General features: G+C 37.4%; 1 long non-coding RNA gene across 3 annotated transcripts in view; it reads right to left on the bottom strand.

The window, feature by feature from the left end:
* The window catches only part of LOC144292966 (uncharacterized), a 412,082-nt gene that overhangs the window by 61,186 nt on the left and 324,250 nt on the right, over window positions 1–26,646 (bottom strand). For all 3 annotated transcript variants that reach the window (XR_013360389.1, XR_013360390.1, XR_013360388.1), the window contains one exon: window positions 407–476. This is a non-coding gene — a long non-coding RNA (uncharacterized LOC144292966). The remainder of the gene's footprint in view (window positions 1–406; window positions 477–26,646) is intronic.

A 26,646-nucleotide genomic window follows, 5' to 3' on the forward strand; every position in this document is an offset into this window, starting at 1 on the left:
CCCTGCCTTCAATACAACTCAAGAAAAAATCAAAATATTCCAGCCACCCTCAGACAGTTTCTCTTCTCACTCCCAGAAGTCCAGTTAGAAGTGGACAGCCAGCCACCTGTTCCTTTCTGGCTCCTTGACAGCTAAGATTATACCCTTGGTGTACTGGCATTTCAGAAACAAATGAAACTCACCTTTACCATGACTTGTTTTTAGTGTCTCTGCATTTATATTTAGAAAAGAGGTTCTGACAGGCCTCCAAGAGCAACATTCCTGCGATTTTTGTGGGAGCATGGGGAAGCCACAAGGAGGGAAAATAAGTCATGCATATAATCCACTATTTATTTCCTGGACCTGGTGACATTGCACAGGCACATATACGAAAAGAGGCAAAGCGAGAGCAAGAATCATAGCTCACCTCCGGTTGCTCACACTGGTCATTCAGCCAGACTCCTAGTAAGTACATGTTGGCTTCACTTGCAGAGTTCCTAAAAGAAAGGGCAAGTCAAAATTATGAGAGCTAGAAGAGGTGCTCAGTAACAACTAAAGTAAAAATCACTCCCAACCTACAACTTGGTACATTTTTTCTTCTTTTCAGTTTATACAAAACATTTTCCTGGGATTTTAAAAAATCTCTAAAGTAAGTATTATATTCATATAGCATAAAATTCAAAAGGAAGCTTTTGTAACATCTGTCATAGACAAAGGCTTAAAATATCTAATATTTAAAAACCTCTTGGATATTAAGGAAAAAAAGACCAAAAACTTGAGAGAAAAATGAGGAAAAGACATATACAAACAAGGACAGGAACATGTTAAAAGGACACACTGGCCAAATGCAAGTGGCACTTGTGAATGATCACATCTGGGCTAACGTGAGCAACAAAATACACGTCGATAGTAGATTATAATGTAGAGAATAAAATAAATATCTATGAACCCAATCTGACCAAATAGTTAAGTAAATAAGCAATTTAAGTGAGGGAGGGAAAGCTCTAACAGTAGAATTCTGATCCCTAAGTAGTAAAGAAATGACAAAAATATGAATTACTCGCACCTGGGTGGCTCAGTGGCTTAAGTGACCTACTCTTGATTTCAGCAGAGGGCCATGGTCTCAGAATCATGATATTGAGCCCAAGCCCAGCCCTGCTCCCAGCCCTGCACTGGACTTTGGGCTCTGCCAGGAGTCCCCTTGAGATTCTATCCCTCTTCATCTACCTTTCCCTGGTTCACCCCCACTTGCACTTGCTCTACCGCCCCACCTCTGAAATAAATAAATCTTTTTTTTAAAGGCTATAAATTACTAATCTGCAAACACTACAGTATTTAAGTCATAGGTAAGAATCACCAATAGGCGCTGAAGTTACTGGGGTAACTGGAGGGTATTATGCTGAGTGAAGTAAGTCAATTGGAGAAGGACAAACATTATATGGTCTCATTCATTCGGGGAATATAAAAAATAGTGAAAGGGAATAAAGGGGAAGGGAGAGAAAATGAGTGGGAAATATCAGTGAGGGTGACAGAATATGACAGAACATGAGAGTCTCCTAACTCTGGGAAACGAACAAGGGGTAGTGGAAGGGGAGGTGGGGGGATGGGGTGACTGGGTGATGGGCACTGAGGGGGGCACTTGACGGGATGAGCACTGGGTGTTATTCTGTATGTCAGTAAATCAAACTCCAATAAAAAATATACTAAAAAAAAGGCAAAAGCATTTGCATAGCTTCAAAGTATATCCCCATGAAATTGGGAAAAAGAATAACTTTAATTATGGAAGCTCACTTAACTATGTAATCAGAGTCAAGCTCATGAGACAGTGATATCATGGGGCTCCTGAAACAATGTACTGAGGAGGTCACTCCTCAGCACTGATCAGCACTGATTCTGTGATATTCTTGCCAAAAATGCATTCCCTGAATTTCATCAGGACAACACATTAACCAAACGCAAACTGAGTACATTTTGTATAATAACTGGCCATTATTCAGCAAGTCACAAAAAAACTCAGAAAAACTGAGGAACTATCCTAGATTGGGGAAGAGCAGGACAATGTGAACAGGTGACCCTGGAATAGAAAAAAGACATTAGTGTGACAACTGGTGAAATCTGAAAAAGATCTCTAAATAGCTAATAGTATTACAGTAAGGCTAATTTCCTATATGGTGGTTGTATAAGGTAGTTAAAATTTGAAAAGTAAGATACAAGAATTTTCTTTTTTTTGCAAATTTTTCTTAGGCCTGAAAAATTTTTAAAATAAAGAGTTAAAAAGTAAAAATAAATTAACTTTAAAAGGAAGAAAGGGGTATGTAATGTTCCCATCAACCTAATCTCCAGGAATAAATTTTCTTTCCAACAGATAGCTACTATTATAACAGCTTCTCTTATAGCTTTCCAGAGATATTCCATTTAATAAATACATGAATATTCATTATATGTGTTTATGCATATATTTATTAAGAGATCCTTCTGTATATGTCATCTATTTAATAACTATATATTATATAGATTATATGTATTACATATATTAATTTAATTACTGACAATCATTCATGATTCTAATATTTTGATATTAGAAACAATACTACAATAAAGGTTTCACTTACTATATATAGTACCTGTAGAATAAACTTCTAGAAGCTAGAAGTGTAATTGCTGGTTCCAAGTGTATAAAGATCTTAATTTTTATTGATATGCCCAAATTGGTCTCCACAGGTGATGTGCTACTTTATATTCTTGTCATCAGGGTTGGCAAGTGCCTATAATTTCTGATTTGTAAACACAGTGTATGAAATGATCTTTGCCAATATGATAGGTAAAAAACATACCTGATTGTAGTTTTATTTATTTATTTTAATAATAAATTTATTTTTTTATTGGTGTTCAATTTGCCAACATACAGAATAACACCCAGTGCTCATCCCGTCAAGTCCCCCCCTCAGTGCCCATCACCCACTCACCCCCACCCACCGCCCCCCTCCCCTTCCACCACCCCTAGTTCGTTTCCCAGAGTTAGGAGTCTTCCATGTTCTGTCTCCCTTTCTGATATTTCCTACTCATTTCTTCTCCCTTCCCTTATATTCCCTTTCACTATTATTTATATTCCCCAAATGAATGAGAACATATAATGTTTGTCCTTCTCCGACTGACTTACTTCACTCAGCATAATACCCTCCAGTTCCATCCACGTCGAAGCAAATGGTAGGTATTTGTCATTTCTAATAGCTGAGTAATATTCCATTGTATACATAAACCACATCTTCTTTATCCATTCATCTTTTGATGGACACCAAGGCTCCTTCCACAGTTTGGCTATTGTGGACATTGCTGCTAGAAACATCGGGGTGCAGGTGTCCCGGCGTTTCATTGCATCTGTATCTTTGGGGTAAATCCCCAACAGTGCAATTGCTGGGTCATAGGGCAGGTCTATTTTTAACTCTTTGAGGAACCTCCACACAGTTTTCCAGAGTGGCTGCACCAGTTCGCATTCCCACCAACAGTGCAAGAGGGTTCCCTTTTCTCCGCATCCTCTCCAACATTTGTGATTTCCTGCCTTGTTAATTTTCCCCATTCTCACTGGTGTGGGGTGGTATCTCATTGTGGTTTTGATTTGTATTTCCCTGATGGCAAGTGATGTGGAGCATTTTCTCATGTGCTTGTTGGCTATGTCTATGTCTTCCTCTGTGAGATTTCTGTTCATGTCTTTTGCCCATTTCACGATTGGATTGTTTGTTTCTATGGTGTTGAGTTTAATAAGTTCTTTATAGATCTTGGAAGCTAGCCCTTTACCTGATACGTCATTTGCAAATATCTTCTCCCATTCTGTAGGTTGTCTTTTAGTTTTGTTGACTGTATCCTTTGCTGTGCAAAAGCTTCTTATCTTGATGAAGTCCCAATAGTTCATTTTTGCTTTTGTTTCTTTTGCCTTCGTGGATGTATCTTGCAAGAAGTTACTGTGGCCGAGTTCAAAAAGGGTGTTGCCTGTGTTCTCCTCTAGGATTTTGATGGAATCTTGTCTCACATTTAGATCTTTCATCCATTTTGAGTTTATCTTTGTGTATGGTGAAAGAGAGTGGTCTAGTTTCATTCTTCTGCATGTGGATGTCCAATTTTCCTAGCACCATTTATTGAAGAGACTGTCTTTCTTCCACCTGACTGTAGTTTTAATATGCATTTCTTTTGCTGTGAATCAAGGTAAGGCTTACTTCACATATGTAAACTTCATTTGTTTTCTGTGAACTGTATATTCTTTTACTTTGCTTATGGAAGGGGGTGACTCATCAGCTTTCTTTTGCATTATTTTCCATTTTGATGAAACCTTGCAAAATAGGTATATTATCCCCATTTAGTAAAAGAATAGAGGCTCAAAGAGTACATTTTCCCAAAGTTAGAATGCTATTTGTATAAATGAGAATCCCCGTTTGCCTGACTTCAACTTGAGCTCTTTCTACAGACTTATGGTACAGATTAAAGTGAAAAAAGGAAGAAGGAGCCCTTTCTCAATTGTTACCTGAAGCACAACAAATTCCTTATAATTATAGGTGGACCTGTCCCTAGGTATTAAATTACCTCCCTATTTGCTGATACAGTGACCTCTGGACTTTTACCAACTCAATGGATCTCCAATTCTATCTATTTTATGTAAACAAAAGACAAAGAATAAAAATAGAAGAAAGACTTTGGAGGTATTCAAATGATTTCTGGAAATTTTGTGCAAATTATTGAATACATTAGAGAACATGGCCAGGTTGGTTTGCAAATTCTTGATTAATGTGTTCCTGTGTCTGGTAATGGAATATCAGAGCATCAGAATCTTTGAGGGTCTTGTGAAAAGTGCACTTCCAGGCCCTACTACATGCCTGTAGAATCCTATCTCTGTGCACAAAGTATTGGCAAGTTCCAAAAGCTCCCCAGGTGATTCCATCTAAAATTAATGAACTGCACTGCCATTCAAACTGTGACCCACAGACCAGCAATTACACCACCTGGGTGCTTATTAGAAATATAGAATCTCAGGTTGCCTCCTAATTAGTGGCTCAGAATCTGCATTTTAACATGATCCTTAGGGGAATTCATAGGTACATTAAAGTTTGAGAAGCACTGCCCTAGAATGAAAATGGATAAAGAGCATTAGGCATAGACATTTTATTGAGGTAAAATGAGCATAAACTGCATATATTTAAACTTGACAACTGGAAACTGTGCCATATGTTTTCTCCCAGGCAACTATCACCACAGTCAAGAGAGTAAACATATCTACCATTCCCCATGATGACCCCTTATAATCTCTCTTTTCTGCCTCTCCCCCAAATTCTTTCATCCCCAGATCACCACGGATCAGCTGTCATTATAAATTGCTTTGCATATTTGAATATTTTATATAGATATGCTGATTGTATCTGGCTTTTTTCACTCAGTATAATCATTTAGAGATTCAGACATATTATGCATATATTAATAGTTCATTCCTTTTTACTACTGAATCATATTTCATTCTTGAGCTATATCAAATTTATTTACCCATTTTTCTATTGATAGACATTTTGGGCTGTTTTAGTTTTTGGCTGTTAAAAATAAAGGTGTTATGAACACTTGCATATAAGTCTTTGTATGAACATATGATTACATTTCCCTTGGGTAAATACCTGAATAGAATGGCTGGGTCATAAAATATGCTTAACCTAAGTGCCAAGTTACCTAAGCGACTTTGGAAATGAGTGGAGTCTTCAAGACTAAAGGCAAAAAAACCCAAAAAACAAAACACCCCGCACATATCTGTATACAAGCACTGTATTCTAGTGGGTAAAGTTGTTTCTTTGTGTTAATAATTCTGATATTACTACACATGTATGCTGGAACTAAACAATTAAGTTAACGGGAAGTGGGTGGTAAGAGGCAGGTTTCTCACTGTTGAAGTGAGAATTTACTGATAAGCAAGGGAAGGTGGCCAGAATGATCCTTGTGCCAATGGATTGAAGTTGAAGATATCAGTATGAACTCATGTGTAGTATAATGCAGATACAGTTACAGGTAAGTATATACACATATATGCTCTTGCTCTGTCAGCTGAGAGGGCCTAGAACAATGAGCACTCCTAGAGTCCAAATTTTGATCTCTAAAACCCTTCTCCAATAAAAGGAACCAGGGATCCTTAGAGAAATGGCTATTCCTAGGACTGGGTAGGAAATGTAAGAATGAACTTGGAATATCTTGCAGTCCCACAGAACAAGGGAATACTCAAAAACAACCCACCATAATGATGGGGCATATAAAAGGCACGCTGAAGCAAATTGGAAAATTTTCCAATAGCCAAAGCTGGAGCAATTTGAGCAATGAAATAAACTATAACTGAAAATTAAATGAATATTTAACCGAAAAATTAAAATGAATATTTAGGAGTCCACATGGATATGTGAATGATTGAATAAATAAATAAACTGGGGAGAAGAAATAAATCTCCCTTAAAAGAGTTCCAAATAACGTATGTAAATATTTCACCCTCAAGGAGATGGCTCATAATCGTCCACTCCTTAAATGTGAGCTGTGTGCAGTGACATCCTTCCAAACAGTACAGTAGAGGAAAAGTGAAAAAAGAAGTAACCTTACTGTGGATAAACTTGACAAACATTATCTCAGCCATTATCTCCAGGTCAACATCAACCATGTTAAGGCATTTTAACAGCATGAACCTGTGATATGATATTATGAGAATTATACGTTGTGCCTGTGGTGTTCTCCCCCAAACCCACATCCCTAAGATAAGCATGAGAAAAACAGACAAATCTCAATTTATAAAATATCTGACCAGTACTTCAAAACTCTTATGATTATCAGAGACAAGGAATGTCTGAGAAACTGCCACAGCCAAGAGGAGACATTAAATGTAAGAAGGTAGCCGAGGTTGGATTGTGGAACAGAATAAGGACATTAGGTAGAAACTAAGAAAATCTAAATGAAGTATGGACTTTAGTTGACTTTAGTTAGTAGTAATATATCTAAATTGGTTCGTTCATCATAATAAATGTACCATGCTAATGCAAGCTGTTAATTATTGGGAAACAAGGTAGAGTTTTCCCATTCTCACATATGAGAATGTTCTATATCATCTTCTCAATTTTCTATAAGCCTAAAACTGTTCTAAAAAATAAAGTTCATAAAAAGAAAAAGAAATTGAGGAAAAACCAATAGATAAAGAGGCACAAGAAACATAACAACCAAATTACATGGTATGAACCTTGTTTGGATCCTGAGTCAAGCAAACATTTAAACACACTTATGTGAACAAAATCTAAAAAACCCATTTATGGCATTTATGAGATAAGCAGAAATTTGAGCACTAAATTTAATAGTACCAAAGAATTTTTTACATTTCTTAAGATGTAGTAATAGAAGTATGGTTATTTTTAAATACAATCTTTATATTTTACAGATAAACACATACTGGAATATCGACAGAAGAAGTATCTCTGGAATTTGCTGCCAAATAACCTAAGGTGAGGGTAGGAGTATAGGTGAAACAAGGTTGGTCATAAATTGATAGTTTTTGAAGCTGAATGATGGTTTTGTGGAAGTCAAACTATTCTGTCTACTTTTGTAAATGTTTGAAAATGTCCTTTGAAAAAGGATGAGAGAGAGAGAAATTTTTCAGCAACTAGAGTTCCAAGAGAAACACACAGTGCTCTCCAAGGATGTCAAACTTGTATCTTCTTCTTTGATCTGCCTATGGTAGGCTTTTCTGATTTTAACCCCTATTAGCCAAGACTGCAGTTGCACAACCATGTCCTGGATGCCCAGTTTTGTCAGAGGAAACAGGGTGGTCTTTGACAGCATACTTGGAAAGATCTGGAAGCCTCTGTGTGAAATTATGGAATCTCCAGAAACTGATACTTGAGCAATCAAAGCTTACTCTAGAGTTTCCAACATAATGTGGCCTTGAGCTCCATAGAATCAGGTTCACAAAGTCCATCTTTTTGATGGAGACATAAATCTGTCTTCAGACATACTGTGAACAACATAGGAGGTATACTTTAACTAAAGAAAGAGGGAGAGATAAACAGAGGAAAAGAAACAAGAAAACAGGGAGGAGATAATACTTTCTGAATTATCTTTTTGCAGACTAGAGTCAAATGAGTATAACAAAGTAACCATTAGAAAATGGGCACCTCCAAAGAGTTCAAAGGAATTTTGAAAATTAATAAAGGGTTGAAGCACAGTACTCATGGAATCACTGAGGTCTTAACAGTACTAAAAATTCTTAAATTTTCTTAAATTCTTTTAAGATTTTATTTATTTATTTGAGAAAGACAGTGCGAGAGCACAAGCAAGGGGAGCAGCAGAGGGAGAGGGAGAAGCAAGCTCCCTGCTGAGCAAGGAGCCCAAAGGTGGGGGGGTTCCTATCCCAGGACCCTGAGATCATGACCTGAGCTGAAGGCAGATGTTAACCAACTGAGCCACCCAGGCACCCCAAATTTTCTTAAATTATTTTTTAAAAAAAATATTGAGACATAATTTACATAAAGTAAAATCCAACCTTTTAATGCATGGTTCTATTTTGACAAATGTATTCAGTAGTATAATCATCATAGCAATGAAGATATGTAACAGCTCCATCATTTTTCCCAATTCCCCTGTGTTTCTCTCTGATTAGCTCCTTACCTCTACTAGTTACTATTAACCACTGATCTATTTTGTTTGTTTATTTGGTTTTGCCTTTACCAGTACGCCATAAGGTAAGTAGACTTTTGAGTCTGGTTTTATTCACTTAGCCACAATCTGTTTGGAATTCAGTCATGTTGTGATATGTACCAGTATTTAATTCCTTTTTACAGTAGCGTACTATACTACAAGTTCATCTATTCACCAGTTGAGGTTCATTTGGGTTATTCCCAGTTTTTGATGATAATGAATAAAACTGCTATAAACTTTTATGAACAGGTTTTTATTTGAACATAAGTTTTTATTTATCTTAGATAAACACCTAAGAATCAGTTTGTTGGGTCTTAGGGTAAGTATATAATTTTGTAAGAAACTTCCAATGTGTTTTCAAAAATGACTGTACCATTTTGTGTTCTCAATAGCAATTTACAAGAGATCCAGTTGCTTGGTATTCTCAACTGACATTTGGTATCCTCAGTTTTTCCCTCCATTCTAACAGGTATATTGTTGTATTTCATTATGGTTTTAATTTGCAGTTCTCTGGTGACTGATGATATAGGACATATTCATGTTTTTTTTTTTTCGATATATAAATCTCCTTTGGTAAAGTGTCTGTTCAAACCTTTTGCCTAATTTTTAATTGGATTGTTTATTTACCTTCTGAGAGCTCTTTATATATTGTGGACATAAGTCCTTTACCAGATGTTTGCTCTGCAAATATTTTCACTTAGATTATGACTTCTCCTTTTACTTTCTTAACAGTGCCTGGATGGTTAATTTTACGTGTCAACTTATTGGCCAATGGATATTAAGATTAAATATTATTTCTGGGTATGTCTGTAAGAACATTTCCAGATGAGATTAGCTTCTGAGCTGGTGGATTCAGTAGAATAAATTGCTCTCTGCAATGTGGGTGGGCATCATCCAATCTATTGAGGGCCTAACAGAAGAAAAGGCGGACAAAGGAGGGATTCACCCTTTTTTTCTTTCTAATTGCTTGAGCAGAGGCATTGATCTTCTTCTGCCTTGGTGCTCTTGGCTGTGAGGCCTTCAAGCTGGACTGGAATCTACATCTTCAGCTCTCCTAGTTATCAGGCTTTTGGACTTGGTATTGAATTATACCACTAGCTTTTCTAAATCTTCAGATTTCAGAGTATAGATGGAACTTCTCAGCCTCCGTAATTGTGTGAGAGCCAACTCCCTATAATCTATCTATCATCTATCTATCTATCTATCTATCTATCTATCTATCTATCTATCTATCTCTTATTGATTGTTTCTCTGAAGAACTTTGAGATACAATGGCTTTTGAATAGAACATTTTAATTTTGATAAAGTTTAGCAATTTTTAAAAATTTCATGGTTTGTGTTTCTTATATTCTCTTTAAGAAGTTTTTTTTGCCCAACACAAACTCCTAAATATATTCTTCTGTTTTCTCTTTTAGAAGTTGTATAGTTTTACATTTAGGTCTATGATCCAATTTGAGTTAATTTATGGTGCGAATAAAGGTAGAGTGTCATTTTACTTATTTTTTTACATTTGGATGTCCAATAGTTCCAGCATGATTCACTGAAAAGACTATTGTTCTCCTTTGAATTATCTTGTCACATGTCAGAATCAATTGACTGTATATGTGAAGGCCTATTTCTGGACCCTCAATTCTGCTCCATTGAATTATACGTCTATTCTTAGGCCCAAACCACACTGTCCTCATTACTATAGCTTTCCAATAAATCTTAAAATCAGTTAGTGTGAGCCTTCTAACTTTGTACTTCTTTTTCAAAATTGTTTGGTTATTCTATAACTATTGATTTTCCATATATACTTTAGGATCAGTTTGTCAAGACACAGAAGAAAGCCTGCTGGGATTTTGACTGAATTGCAATCTATAGCTCAATTTGGGAGAAATACATTTTAACAATATTGGGTCTTCTAATCCATGACCATAGGATCTCTCCGCATTTATTTAGGTTTTTTTTCCTTATCAGTTTTATAGTTACTAACATGTAAGACTTGCATATACAGTTGATCCTTGAGCAATGTAGGGGATAGGGGTGCCAACCTCTCACATAGTCAAAAGTCCATGTATAACTTTTGAATCCCGCCAAATTTAGCTATTAATAGCCTACTGTTGACTGGAAACCTTAGTAATAACATAAGCAGTCAATTTCCACATGTTTGATATGCCATATGTATTAAATACTGTATCTTATAATAAACTAGAGAAAAGAAAATGTTAAGAAAATCATAAGGAAGATAATATACATTTATAGTAGTTACTTATTGAAAAAGTTCTGCATATAAGTGGACCTGTGCAGCTTAAAACCATGTTGCCCAAGGGTCAATTGTATTTTGCTAAATTTATTGCAATGCACTTTATGTTTTCTTGATGCTTTTATAAATAATTCTGTCGTACTTAATTCAATTTTCAATTATTCATCACTCATTTATATACAATTCATTCTTGTACATTACTCTTATATCTTGAGAAACTGTTGTAGGATATGTAAAGGCTGGTTACATGGGGTTGGGTGAATGAGAAGAAGAAGGAATATCTGATGCAAAGGTACTGAGACATGAACAAGATAAGGCAGGCAGGACAGCAACCCTAAAACATTTTATATTAATCCAAGTGTCAGTAGCAAAGCAGGAGGTGGCAGGAGGTGACAATGAAAAGGGTGAATTATAGAGGGCATTTAAGCTAAGGAGTTAAGAGGTTTGGAGTTCATTCTATAAAGAGTGGGTAAGCCACTGACATGTTTTAAACCATCAAGTTTCATAACAGGTTGTCTTTTAGAGAGAATGCAATGATAACTATGAAGAGAATAGATTTGCCTGGGGGAGACAGGAGAGTGATGAGAAAGTGTGTGAGGCAGGGGGATTGGTTAGGGCGCTGTTAAAATAATTCAGGACATAAGATGATAAGCCAGAAACTAAGAGGACAAGGGCTGTGAAATAGGAGATTGCTGATACATTTGAGATTGAATCCGGTTTTGGTATCTCGGAACTCAGCTGCCAATCTCTCCTTCTTGCCCAAGAAGACCCCATCCACAATGCACCATAATGCCAAGTCTCTCTAAGCCCAGACATTTTCATAATTCTCTGTGCTATGCTGTCTGTAATTTACTTTTAAATATTTTAGCATATGCATATATGGTGGGTACATTTGTTCTAATTCAAATCTGAGGGATGGTTAATTATCATTTAAAGAGCCCTAATCAGAAATAAACTTTGCAAGGGGGTTAGCATTTGAGGTCAGCTTTCCAATTATATCTGTGTAAATATGCACTGAGGGAGAGGTGGTTAACATCAAGGAATCAGAAATATAGTTTCACTGGTGAAATTTAGACTAGACATCCTCACACTAGCTTGATTTAGGAACAACAATCTAATGAGTTGGTCGCCTAACTTTCTTTGAAGAACGTTCAAGGCCTAGGCTTCCCTTTGGATTTGTATTCCATCACTTAACAAGGGATTCTGATCCAAAAGAAGCCTAGTGGATTCTCCTGCTACTAACATGCTGTTACATCTGTTTTAAGTGAATCTTTCATGCAAAGCACTTGTCAAGTACTTAAAGATTAGAGAGTAAGGAGTGGCTTTAACAAAAAAGGTGTGACTATTGTCCTGTCTGCTAAGACAGACTTGCCTGAAAGGCTGAATTCCACCTGCTTTCATCATACACCAGCTCCGGGCAGTGAGGTTGGAGAAAAGGGTCCTAAGGTTCTCACTCACTTCCTCATTTGGTGTCTGTAATCTAAATCCAATTGCTTTTGATCAGCATTTTGGCAACACTTCCATTCCTTTCAGAAACTTCCAAACTCCCAATGTTGTCCCCACTAAACTCTGCTCACATAGTTTGTTACCCTGGATGGTTATTCCTGGGGCAGAGCTTTCTGGTCCTCTCAGTCCCCAGGCAATCCCTCTCCAACTTGTGTCTTATCTCCTCAGGGCACCTTGTGCTCTCCAAATATTATAGCTATCAGTGTAGCTGCTTTTGGTTCTCAGATTATTCCATATGTGATCTCCCCAACTGGGAGACAAACTCTTAGCGGATAAGGATCCCCTGTCCCTTCCTCCTTTTCATATTTATATACTTTGGTTAGGCACTACCTTTGGCACTGGTGAACAAGGCAAACAGCTTCTGGCCTAAGACAACATTCAGTTTAGTCAGTGAGACAAACAAGAAAATGGGTAATTTCGAGAGACCACGATAAGGGCTAGGAATTCACTTATTAACTTATTCATTTGCTTGCCCTGCTCATTTCACAAATGTAAATTGAGCTAATCCAACATTGACCACTGGAGAACACTGCTCAAGAAAGAGCCTGACTTCATTGACTCATAGTCTATGAAAGAGGAGGTACCAGAGAGGATTGCTAAAGGTGGGTCAACTAACCTACACTCAGAAGGGGAGAAGGAAGTTGAATCCAGAAGGAAAGGCAATTCTAGGTAAGGCTGATAACCACTGGCTAGTTGGTGCTGAGTGGTGCTTTAAATTGCTGGGAATCATCTGCTCCCTTTTCCCACCACAAATCTCTAATCCAGATTTTCTTCCTGGAGAAAAATAAAATCAAGAAATACTACACAATATTTGCACATGTGTCATGTGTGCACTGAGGTGCATCTCAATTTAGACCAAGCTAAATTTCTCCCAAGAAGCAACTCCTGAGGTGGAAATCCCCAGATTGTGGAAGGGGAAATCCACTTTTTCCCTTCAATAGCTGGGTGTTGTTTTTCTCCTGGACCCTGCTAAGAAGCCCTAAATTAAATTTGTATTTAACTCACAGGGATCTCTTTCTTCTTGAAGTAAATAATAGCCTACTTGATGAAATAGGTTTCTCAATGGGAACAAATACAGCAAAATGTAGTAAAACCAGTGGATTCACCCCTTAATTCTTTATCTCTATTTCAGAGCTAAATGGCACCAGGCTCCCTCACTGAACAAAGCCTGCATTTAGGCCACAGTTCTGGAGCTCTGTTTGGCCCAGCTTCTTCTCTGTGTCACAGGGTCTAGGGTGTTCCCAGCTACCCCAATTCCCTCCTCCATAAGCTCCACTGTGTGAGGATGAATCAGCAGAATTTTGTCAATGTTTGAGGAGGAAGGGACCTCCCATGGTCCCTCTGTATTATGGTTGAGGAAGTGTGAACTCATTTTTTCCAGTTGGCAGACTCTCCAGTTTGCCCAAAAATTGCCTTTCTGTGGTATGCAAAAGCTCAGTCCCAACATGACTTGATCTGAGTGTTAAAAAAAAAAAAAATCAACTGAGTAAATTTGAAGACCTAATTGACTTTATTGAATGATCCATAAATTGGGCAGCATCCCATCTAGCCAATAGAAAGGAGATCTAAAAGCTGTAGAAAGGAAAAGTTTTTAAAGGCAGAAAGGAGGCAGGAAAGATTTATTGGAGTGCATGGTTTCAGGCATCTTCCTGAGGGGGGTGAAAAGGGTGTATTTGGTCAATTTCCTGTCTAATGCTAACCAGATAATTCTGGATTAATTGGTTAAAGATTACATTCCTGGAGAGGCTGAACCTGCAATTTGCTTTGTAAAGCTTAGCATAAGTAACTCCATTTGGGGCCTGTAGTCTCTCTTTAAACAACTCCCTCTTGACTAGATTCTCAGCTAATCAGTCTCCCTCTTGACTAGATTCTCAGCTAAACTGAAAGATATGAAAAAATTTAAGGCATTAATAGCACTCCCTGAACAGACGTTCTCAGTATTTTTAAAAAATATTTTGTGTGGTACACACAGGTCATGACTTTTTGCTATTATTCTTTTGTTTTGTTTTCCTTAATCCCTGTGATATTCACAGGCCATGACTTCAGGTTCACAATTTTTTAGGTTGATCATTCTTTTCATTCCTTTTCTGATATTCCAGTCTTAGGGAGATCATTTGCTTGGTGGTTAGTAACTGTGAACATGTATTGAAAACCTTTGAGAGAATACAACGTCCTAAGGAGACTACCGTGATTATTATAAGTAGAATAATTTCCAATGTTTGCACTACCCTTTGGAGACATGGTCCACATTACCCAAAACAATCAAAATCAAATCAGTCAAAAAGAGATCACCCTGAAGGAGTCACCTTTTTAAACCAAATGGCTTGCTCAGTAATCTTATGTAACTGAGTTTCAATTCTCCACAAGTGTTAAACCAGGTGCAGTAAGTGGTGTTAACCACACCACAGACATTTCCTTGCTCAGCTAAGAGATAACTAAGGACTGCTGTTGCCAACAACTTTGGCCAGAGTCTATGAATTTTTGTTGGGCAGCTATTGTTTTAGCAATGGATTCCCAACACTTTCAAGAGTTAGAAAAGGAAAGGTCCTAGATGGTGACATAGAAAGACCATGAACTTACATTCTTCACAGACATATCAAATCTATAGCTATTTATAGAGCCATTCTTCCTGAAGAACTGAGGGCTGACTGAACAGCATCTGTACAACAAAAGAATAGAGATCACATAAAGAATGGCAAAAGAGACAGAGACACAGTAACAAACACCACACTCAGGTCTCTTACCCCATGTGGCAAACTGCAGTGGGGACGGATAGACCTGAGGGACTGTGAGCAGATTTCTCTGCTCTGAGACACAGAAAAATTGCCACGGGTTAAAATATCAACTAGAATATGGATAAAACTGTGCCAAACAGCAGGGAGCTCTCTCTGGGTTGGAGGGGCTGGCAAGCATCATGGTTTATGGTCCCCCTCTATCTTGAAAGTGAAGATAAGATGAGGGTCCTGGCATCCTAGCCAGTCTACCATCTGAGCAAACCCCAGGCCCTTAGCCCACTTCAACCCCATTGATCCCCCATCTCAGTGGCCCCAGAGCAGCACACACCAAGACACCTATGATCAGCCCCCACTAAAGCACTAGCCTTCTTGCTGAAGTGACACAGGTGGAAAGAGCCCTGAAACACTCCAGGCCTGTACCACTTTGACTCTGTACAACTTGTTAGAGGATACTTTACAGGCAGAGTGCCCAGGGGATATCCTAGTTTCACTTGTTTTGGCTCCAGATGACTTGTCAGATGACCCCATGAACAGAGCATCCCAGGATTCCCCAGGCCCATGACCACCTTGGCTCTTTGGGCACCCCTGCATGGAGTGCCCCAGGACACCCTGGCTTATGCCCACCTCAGCTTCAGGTGTCCTACCAAAGTGCCCTCTGCACAGACAGCCCCCGGACTACTCCCAGCCCATGCTGGCCACAGCTCCAGTTAGCCAGTCAAAATCACCAGGCATACACAGTCTATACAGGGGACAGATGAATATGATCCAAATGAAAGAACAAGACAAAGCCTCAGAAAAAGAATTAAATAAAATGGAATTAAGTAATGTACCTGATATAGAGATCAAAGTAATGGTCATAACGATGCAACTGGACTAGAGAAAGGAGTGGAAGAACTCAGTGAGAATTTCAACAAAGAGAAAATATAAAAAAGAATCAATTAGAGTTGCAGATACAATACCAAAATGAAAAATACACTAGAGGGAATCAACGATAGATTAGAGAATGCAGAAAAACAGATCAGTGATCTGGAAGATAGGAAAATGGAATGCTAAACAGCAAAAATAAAAATGAATTTAAAAATGCGGATAGGCTAAGATTTGTCTTGGACAACATCAAGCAAACATTTGAATTATAGGGCTTCCAGGAGGAAAATAGAGAAAGGAGTAGAGAATTTATTTTAAGAAATAATAGTTGAAATGTCCTAAACTGGGGAAAGAAGCAGACATCTAGGTTTAGAAAGTACAGAGTTCCACATAAGATGAACTAAAGGAAGGCCATACTACAACACAATATAATTAAAATGTCACAGATTAAAGATAAACAGAACATTTTAACACCAGCAAGACAAAGGAACTGCTTATGTACAACCCCATAAGGCTATTAGCTTATTTTCAGGAGAAACATTACAGGCCAGAAGGGAGTGTCATCATGCATTCAAAGTGCTGAAAGAAAAAGAAAAACCTACATTGAGGAATACTCTATCTGGCAAGTTTATCAATCAGAATAGAAGGAAAGGTAAAGTGTTACCTAGACAAACAAAACATAAAGCAGTTTGTCACCACTAAACCAGTCTTACAAGCAATGTTAAAGGGACTTCTTTAAGTGGAAAAGAAAATAATTAGAAGTGAGAAAATTATAAAAGGAAAAAAAATATCATGAATAAAAGCAAACATACAGTAAAGGCAGTAGAACAATCACTTATGAAGCAACTTAGAAGGTTAAAAGACAAAAATAATTTAAAAATTGTATCTAAAATTTACTTAAGAGAACTCATACAATAAAATGATCTAAAATATGACAACATATAATGAAGTGTGGAGGGGGTAAAAATGAAGTTCTTTTAGAATGTGTTTAAATTTAAGTGACCATTGGGATGTCTGGGTGGCTCAGCGGTTGAGCATCTGCCTTTGGCTCAGGGTGTGATCCTGGAGTCCCAGGATTAAGTCCCACATCAGGCTTCCTGCATGGAGCCTGCTTCTTCCTCTGCCTATGTCTCGATCTCTCTCTGTGTGTCTGTCATGAATAAGTAAATAAAATCCTTAAAAAAACAATTTAAGTGACCATTAACTTAATATAGGCTGCTCTTAATTTAGTATGTTATAAATGAACCTCATGGTAAGCACAAATCAAAAACCTATATTACATATACAAAAAATAAAGAGAAAGAAAATCAAGTATAACACTAAAGAAAGTCACCAGTCACAAGGAAAAAGAACAAGAAGAGAAGAAAGGTACAGAGAACTATGAAAAATAACCAGAAAACAATTAGCAAAATGGCAATAAGTATATAACTATCAATGATTACTTTAAATGTAAATGGTCTGAATGCTCCAATCAAAAGACTTAGGGTAACAGAATGGATATAAAAACCAGACCCATCTATATGTTGCCTATAAGAAACTCACTTTAGACCTAAAGACACACACAGATATTGAAGAGATAGAAAAATATATTCCATGCAAATAGAACAGAAAAATATATTCCATGCAAATAGGAAAATATATTCCATGCAAATAGAACAAAAAAAATATTCCATGCAAATAGAACAGAAAGCCAGAGAAGCAATACTTACTTACATCAAAGTAGACAAAGATAACAAGAGACAAAAAAGGGCATTACATAATGATAAATGGATCAATCCAACAAGAAGATATAATAATTGTAACTGTCTGTATGTCCAACATCAAAGCACCCAAATGCATTAGCAAATATTAGCAGACATATAGAAATTAAAAATACAATAATAGACTTTAATACCCTACTTACATCAATGGAGAGATTATCCAGTCAGAACATCAATAAGGAAACAGTGGCTTTAAATGGCATATTAGACTGGATGGATTTAACAGATATATATACATTCCACCCAAAAAAAAAACAGAATACACATTATTTTCAAGGGCACACAGAACATTCTCCCGTATCAATCACATGTTAGGTCACAAAACAAAGCTCAATACATTTAAGAATACTGAAATAAAATTAAGTATCTTTACCAACAACAATGGTATGAAACTAGAAATCAATTAAAAGAAAAAACTGGAAGAAACACAAACATGTGGAGGCTAAACAGCATGCAACTAAACAACTAATGGTCAATGAAGAAATTAAAGAGAAAAAAAATACATGGAGATAAAAGAAAATAAAACACAATGACAAAATCTTTGGGACACACAAAAAACAGTTCTAAGAGGGAAATTTATAGTGATACAGGCCTACTTCAAGAAATAAGAAAAACCCAAATAAACAATCTAAACTTGGGATCCCTGGGTGGTGCAGCGGTTTAGCGCCTGCCTTTGGCCCAGGGCGCGATCCTGGAGACCCGGGATCGAATCCTACGTCGGGCTCCCGGTGCATGGAGCCTGCTTCTCCCTCTGCCTATGTCTCTGCGCCTCTCTCTCTCTCTCTGTGACTATCATAAATGAAAAAAAAACTTAAAAAAAAAATCTAAACTTACACTTAAAAGAACTAGAAGAACAAACCCCAAAGTTAATAGGGAAAAAAAGGAAATAATAAAGATGAGAGTGGAAATAAGTAAAATAGACACTAAAAAAAAAAAAAAAAATAGAAAAGATCAACAAAATCGGGGAGCCCCGGTGGCGCAGCGGTTTAGTGCCGCCTGCAGCCCGGGGCGTGATCCTGGAGACCCTGGATAGAGTCCCACGTCAGGCTCTCTGCATGGAGCCTGCTTCTCCCTCTGCTTGTGTCTCTGCCTCTCTCTCTCATTCTGTGTGTGTCTCTATGAATAAATAAATAAAATCTTAAAAAAAAAAAAGATCAACAAAATCAAGAGCTGGCTTTTTAAAAATTAAACAAAATGAGTACACCTTTGGCTAGACCTACCAAGAAAAAGAGAGGACACAAATAAAATCAGAAATGAAAGAGAAGTCACAACCGACACCACATAAACACAAAGGATTTTAAGAGAATATTAGGAAAAATTATAAACCAAAAAAGTAGACAATCTAGAAGAAGGGATAAATTCCTAGAAACATACAATCTTCCATAACTGAATCAGGAGGAAATAGAAAATTTGAAAAGACTGATTACTAGTAACAAAATTGGATCAGCAATCAAAAAACTCCCAACAGGGATGCCTGGGTGGCTCAATGGTTGAACCTTTGCCTTTGGCTCAGGTCATGATCCCAGGGTCCTGGGATTGAGTCCTGCATCAGACTCCCTGCAGGGAGCCTGCTTCTCCCTCTGCCTATGTCTCTGCCTCTCTCTCTATCTCTCATGAATAAATAAAATCTTAAAAAAAAAAAAAAAAAAAAAAAACCTCCCAACAAACAAAAGTCTAGGACCAGATGGACTCACAGATAAACTCTACCAAAAAAAGAGTTAATACCTTTTCTCCCTCAAACAATTCCAAAAAATAGAAGAGAAAGTTTCCAAATACATTCTACAAGTCTAGCATCATCTTGATACCAAAACCAGACAGAAACATTACAAAAAAAGAGAACAGGCCAAAAGATGAACATAATTGCAAAAATCCTCAACAAAATATTAGCAAACTGGGTCTAACAATACATTGAAAGAATCATTCATCATCATCAAGAATTTTTCCTGGGTTGTAAAGATGGATCAGTGTTTGCAAATCAATCAATATGATATACCATTTAACAAAATGAAGGCTAAATGGAAGGCTCATTTTATCATCTCAGTAGATGCAGGAAAAGCATTTGACAAAACTCAACATTTTTTCATGACAACAATTCTCAAAAAAGTGAGTTTAGAGAGAACATACTACAAAATAATAAAGGCCATATATAACAAAATCACGGCTAACATACACAATGATGAAAAACTGAAAGCTCTTCCTATAAGATTAGAAACAACAAAGACTTCAGTGCTCACCACTTCTATTCAACATAGCACTGGAAATCCTAGCCTCAGCAATCAGACAAGATAAAGATATTGGAGGCATCCATATTGGTAAAGAAGAAGTTAAATTGTCACTTTTGGTAGATGACATGATACTATACCTGAAAACCCTAAAGATTCCACCAAAAAATATTAGAATGAAAAATGAATAAATTCAGTAAAGTTGCATGTTCCAAAATCAATATACAAAACTTTGTTATATTTTTATTTTTATTTTTATACACTAATAATGAAGTAGCAGAAAGAAGAATTAAGAAAACAATCCCACTTACAATTGCAGTAAAAAATAATAAAATTCCTAGGAATGGACTTAACCAAGAAGGTGAAAGACCTATACTTTGTAAACAATAAAAGAATTATGAAAAAAATTGAAGATGACACAAATGGAAAGAGATACATGCTCACCTGAATTGAAAGACTATTGATCTGGGTTGAAAGAATATTGATAAAATGTCCATACTATCCAAAGCAATCTACAGATTGAATGTAATTCCTATCAAAATACCGATAGCATTTTTCACAGAACTAGAACAAATAATCCTACCATTTGTACGAAACCACAGAAGACCCTGAATAGACTAAACAATCTTGAGAAAGAAGAAAAAAGCCTGGAGGTAACACAATCCCAGATTTCAAGCTATACCGCAAAGCTGTAATAATCAAAACAGCATGGTACCGGCACAAAACTAGACACATAGATCAGTGGAACATGATAGAGAGTCCAGAAATAAACCCACAATTATTTGGTCAATTAACTTATGACAATGAAGGCAAGAATATATAACAGGGAAAAGACAGTCTCTTTAATAAATGGTGCTAGAAAAACTGGACAGCAACATGCAAAAGAACGAAACTAGACCGCTTTTTAATACCATACACAAAATAAACTTAAAGTGGAGTCAAGACCTAAATCTGAGACCCGAAGCCATAAAACTCCCAACAAGAAAACACAGGCAGTAATCTCTTGGCTATCAGTATTAGCAGTATTTTTTCTGGATCTATATCCTCAGGCCTGGGAAACAAAAGCAAATTAAACTTTGGGGACCATATCAAAATAAAAAGCTTTTGCCCAGTGAAAGAAACCACCAACAAAATAAAATGGCAATATACTGAATGGGAGAACATATTTGCAAATTATATATTCCATAAGGAGTTAGTATCCAAAATATATGAAGAACTTAGTAGCAAAAAAAGAAATATAGCAGAAGACTCTAATAGACATTTTTCCAAAGAAGACATACAGAGACATACAGATAGCCAATAGACATATGATTAGATGTTGAACATCCCTAATTATCAAGAAAATAGAAATCAAACCCACAATTAGGTATCACCTTACACTAATCAGAATGGCTAGAATCAAAAAGAGAAGAAATAACAAATATTGGTGAGGATATGGAGGAAAGGGAACCCTTGTGCGTTGTCGGTAGGAATGTAAATTAGCACAGGCACTATAGAAAATAGTATAGAGGATCTTCAAAAAATTAAAAATAAAAATACCATCTCACCCACTAGTTCCACTACTGGGCATTTACCCAAAGAAAACAAAATACTAAATTGAAACGATATATGCTCCCTTTTGTTTATTGCAGCATTATTTACAATAGCCAAGGTATGGAAGCAACCTAAGTGTCCATCCATAGATAAACATATAAAGGATGAGTGGATGAAGATATATATAAACACAATGTGGTATATATAAACACAATGGAATATTACTAGCCCTAAAAAATGGAAATCTTGCCATTTGCAACATGGATGGACCTAGAGGGTATTATTCTAAGTGGAATACGTTTAGCTGAGAAAGATAAATACCGTATGATTTCACTTCTATGTGGAATATAAAAAACAAAACAGGGCACTTGGGTGGCTCAGTCGGTTAAACATCTGCCTTCAGTTCAGGTCATGATATCAGGGTCCTGGGGTTGAGCCTGCTCAGTGGAAAGCCTGCTTCTCTCTCTGCCTCTGCCTGCCACTCCCCCTGCTTGAGCTTTGTCTCTTTCTCTCTGACAAATAAAGAAAAATCTTTTTAAAAAATGGTAAAACAAACCAAAAAAGCAGAAATCGACTCATAAATACAGAGAATAAATTGGTGGTTGCTAAAAGATAGAGGCATGGGGGAGGGATGGGCAAAATGGGTGATCATAAGTGGGGCATACAGCCTTCCAGTAGGGAATACGTAAGTCACAGGGATGAAAGGTACAACATAGGGAATATAGTCACTGGTGTCGTAGTCTTGTTTGTGATGACAGATGGTAGCAGATTTGTGGTATAGAGTTGCCCAGTCACTGTATTTATTACATACTGCTTTGTCCTTTGAAAACCAAATTCTAATTTTGTACCAGCTTGCTTTTGATATTGAAACTCATTTGCTTAATTAATTCTAATCTTAGCCAGTTTGACCACACGTTAAAATTTCTTTCCCAAGATTCCTTTTCCACAAGCTCTTTCTACAAATTTCTTTTTCACAATCAGATTTTTGTCCTTTGTTTTTCTTTGTATTCTGAAATAACCAGGCTCAGTTTAGAACAAAATTACTTTCTTTTACCTTGATGAAAATGCATTTCCATTTCTCATACTTTTTTTTTTTAACCAAAAACATGTCCTACTTTTATTGCATATGGTGATGTTCCCATATTTCTAGTAGTTTTAATGACATGCATTGGAATTTTTAACACTTAGAAACCTTTAATTTCTAATGAAAACTAAGAAGTAAGTAAATCTGAACCATCTTTTGCATTAGCATTCTGTGGCTTGGCAAATTTATAAATACATTTTATAATTTAAAAAATATATGCTTTCTTACAGTAAAAATTTTAGTGTGGCACAAAACATGTTTTACTAATAGACCAAATATCTTTAGTTCTTCTGTAAAAGGAAGACAAAGTGGATAAATCTATGTTCAGTCATTAATACTTTAGTGATTTTTTGTTTTGAAATGACCCAGGGGAACACCTTGGGTGATTCAGTGATTGAGCATCTACCTTTGGCTCAGGTCATGATCCCAGGGTCCTGGGATCCAGTCTTGCATCAGGCTCCCCACATGGAGACTGCTTCTCCCTCTGTCTGTGTCTCTGCCTCTGTGTGTGTCTCTTATGAATAAATAAATAAAATCTTTAAAAAAAAAAGAAATGACCCATATATGTAATGATTGTCCAGCATTTAATTTAGCAAAACTTTAAATTTATTTATTTGGAAAATATCCTACCCATCACTCATTTCATTCCCTGAACAAAGAGATTATATTTAGAGGGACAGACAGATGTAAAATTCTATATCTATATATCAATGGCATGAGATTAATAAGAGGAGGCTTAGCATAGAATGCTAAGGCCAGACAGGCAGGAAGAGCATAGGTCCACCTAAAAGAATCAAGTAAGGCACATACCACTAGATGTGTGCTGGACACAGGCGGGGAAGAGCATTCTAGATAGAGAGAACAGTATAGGCAAACTCAGATGCGTGTGAAAAAAAAAAGGCATATTTGGCAGACAACAAAAATGTCTATACTGAATTAGTGTGTGTGTGTGTGTGTGTAAGGCTGCTTGAAGGCCAGTTTGGAAGGGTGGCCTCCTGTGCTAGGCACTGTGGAGTTTGCATTTGATCCCACACCAGTGAGGTGGGCTTTTAAGTAGGAGAATGGGTTGGAAGGGGAAGAAATTGGAGACAGGAAGGCTAGGTACAATCAGCTGTAGAAGTCCCAGAAATTACAGAAGACACCAAGCCCAGCCAAAATGGGCAGTGAATCAACAATGACATGACTTATGGACACTACAAAGGAAGACTCACTGTAAATAATCCAATTGATTAACAAGGACAGAAGACTAAAATTTCCTGAGTGCCCGGAGTCATTTTTGGTGTTTCTGTGAGAAATCTTTGCCATGGAGAACACAAACAAACTGTGTTCAGAAAGGTTGTTAGGAAGTGGGCAGAGGGTTTTGTGTTTTGTTTTCTTTCAAAGGAGTAGTAAAATGCTCCTTTAAAAGGCTTTAAAAACCACTGGGTTTTTGGTTTTTTGTTTTATCAAGTATGGCTTCTCATCAGAGAGGTCTATCACACAGGGACAGATAAGGTGGGGGCAAGATATTTCTTTATTTCACTTCAATTGGAGAAATTTCTTTATTGCTTTTGTACGATTTTTTTTTCTCCTGCAATTAATCTGCCACCTTGTGGCCTAATTGAGAAATTTCACATCCCATATACCCGAGAGAGGATTGATGAATTTGGAATCAATATTCTTTGACTAAAACAAGCATCAACACAGTACTGACTGTCACAAATAATATATCAATAGAGGGACATCTTCCTCTAACTATATAATAACTCTCTTAACTTCCATGCAAAAGACATTTTGTAATTTTCCAAGAATTCATGGAATAATAAAGTAGTGCTTAAATCATAAACACCTTTTACATTTGTATGCTTTTGACTCCATAAAAGGAAAACTAGAGTATGGTCCTTGTATTTTAATGGGAACAGAAATTGCCCTAAAAGTTATAGAGTCACATAAGGCTAATTTCAATTTATAAAATATCCTTTAAGAATAATGAGGTGAATTTACAAACATAGATGAAACCTGGATACTGAACACATCCACTAGACTAAACAGTAAACACAAACAGATAAATGGAATCTCTTTTCTCTAGTCAAGTCATGAGGCCAGTACATAATGATCTTGAGAGACAGAGTCAGCTACTTCTGTGTGAGATGGATTGTCCTTGAATTAGATCCTGCACAAAACAAATAAGCATCGACTATATCCTGCTGTTGTGTAGACTTTTATCTTTTTAGTTGCTGGATAATAGGGTGGCTGGGAGAGGAGTCCCAGAGAAAGGATGTGTGGGAGCACTGGAGCTAGGGACGCCTGGGTGGCTCAGTGGCTCAGTGGTTGAGCATCTGCCTTTGGCTCAGGGCATGATCCTGTTCCCGGGATCGAGTCCCACATCAGGTTCCCTGCAGGGAGCCTGCTTCTCCCTCTGCCTGTGTCTCTGCCTCTCTCTCTCTGTGTCTTTCATGAATGAATGAATGAATAAATAAATAAATAAATAAAATCTTAAAAAAAAATAAATAAGAGAGAGAGTGAGCCGGGCTAGTGCAGACTTCAGTCTTGCCCTTAGTTCAACCTATTTTCAACCTCAGAAATGCTGCCTACAGACAGACATCTTCTTTTAAAATTGAGATGTATTTGACACATAACATTAGGAGCTCAGTTCTTTTCAGCTGGTGAGAGAGCTACTGATGCAGTGTTGAGGCAGCAGTGGGAGCCACCCTTCCGACTGGCCCACTGCTGTCTCAATACTGAAGCCAAATGTCAGAGCCCAGTTCTTATCAGCTGGTGGGAGAGCTAGAATTAATTTTGCTACCTGAACATCTAATTTATCCAGCACACTCCCATTCTCGGAGAGCTACATTTTCCCTTCTCCCCATATTCTCCCAGTTGGTGTTCCTGAGTATCATTCCAGTACCTGTCAGAATTAAAATCGTGTTCACTATACCATCCCACTTTACTGGGACTCCCTTCTCCCCAGAGCTGAATTGTGACATCTTGTCACCTGCTGCTAACTAAGAACCTGGTGAAGCCTGACAGATTTCACCACTGGCTCACCACATTGGGCACCTCTGGTATCAATCCTAGCATGGAAAGAGTTAAGGTTCCAGAATCCCCTAGGACAATGGGATTTGCATTGCTAGCCCTTCCTGTTGGGGCCATCCCATGCCTGGGTAATGTTTTGAAGACTGGCTGCCTCCCCTTTCCCACTGGCCCACTGCTGCCTCAACACTGAAGCCAAATGTAAGCTCAAAATCATGCCACTCTGCTGGTGGGAGGGTAAAGCCTGAGCACTCCTCAGGAGGTTCAGATGTTTTGAGACATCTGTGGGAAGGCCCTTGAAGAACACACACCGGTCCTTCATGAACTCAATACTTGGAGTCGCAATAAAGTCTTGTGAAAGAAAGAAAGAAATCAGGGCAAAAAAGATGTAAGCTATGAAGGTAATATAACTGGAAAGGAGACGGATGCTTTGCTTCAAGAACTTGTCTAAAGCATATGTATGGCAACTGAATCCCTAATGGATATTCCCAGATCCACAGCAGACATTGCTCCCTGATTTCAGGATTCCTGTCTCTTGTACCCAGACTTGGACTTAAAATCTATCTTGATATAGCATTTCCAGCACTCAACTATGAGTCAATCATTTGTCATGCAAGTTGAAACCTATCGGCCACCCTGAATTTAAGGGAAGGTGTACCTTTCTTCTTCCTAAGTCATCAACACAATAATGGGTGTGCATGGAGGAGGGAGAGTCAGGACTGGAAACCAAGAGGAAGCCTGTGCTAGGGAGAAGCAAACTAACTTTTCAAGGTCTTGTGGCATTAGAATTTAATACTTTTTCTATTTAATTATGTGCATTTCATGCAATTCTTTCTTCTCTTCTAATTGCCTTCTTATGCCCAATACCATTTTCCCTCAACTCAGTCTTTCCCATAGTCCCTCCCCCTAACTTTGCTCCACCACCACCATCACCCCAAGATTGATTTGTATACTGTGGAGCTGAAAAAGGAACGTGGATGCCTGGAAGTCCTTTCTGATGTGCAGGCAGCCCGCC

The sequence above is a fragment of the Canis aureus genome, chromosome 21, assembly GCF_053574225.1.
Source record: "Canis aureus isolate CA01 chromosome 21, VMU_Caureus_v.1.0, whole genome shotgun sequence".
NCBI classification, from domain to species: domain Eukaryota; kingdom Metazoa; phylum Chordata; class Mammalia; order Carnivora; family Canidae; genus Canis; species Canis aureus.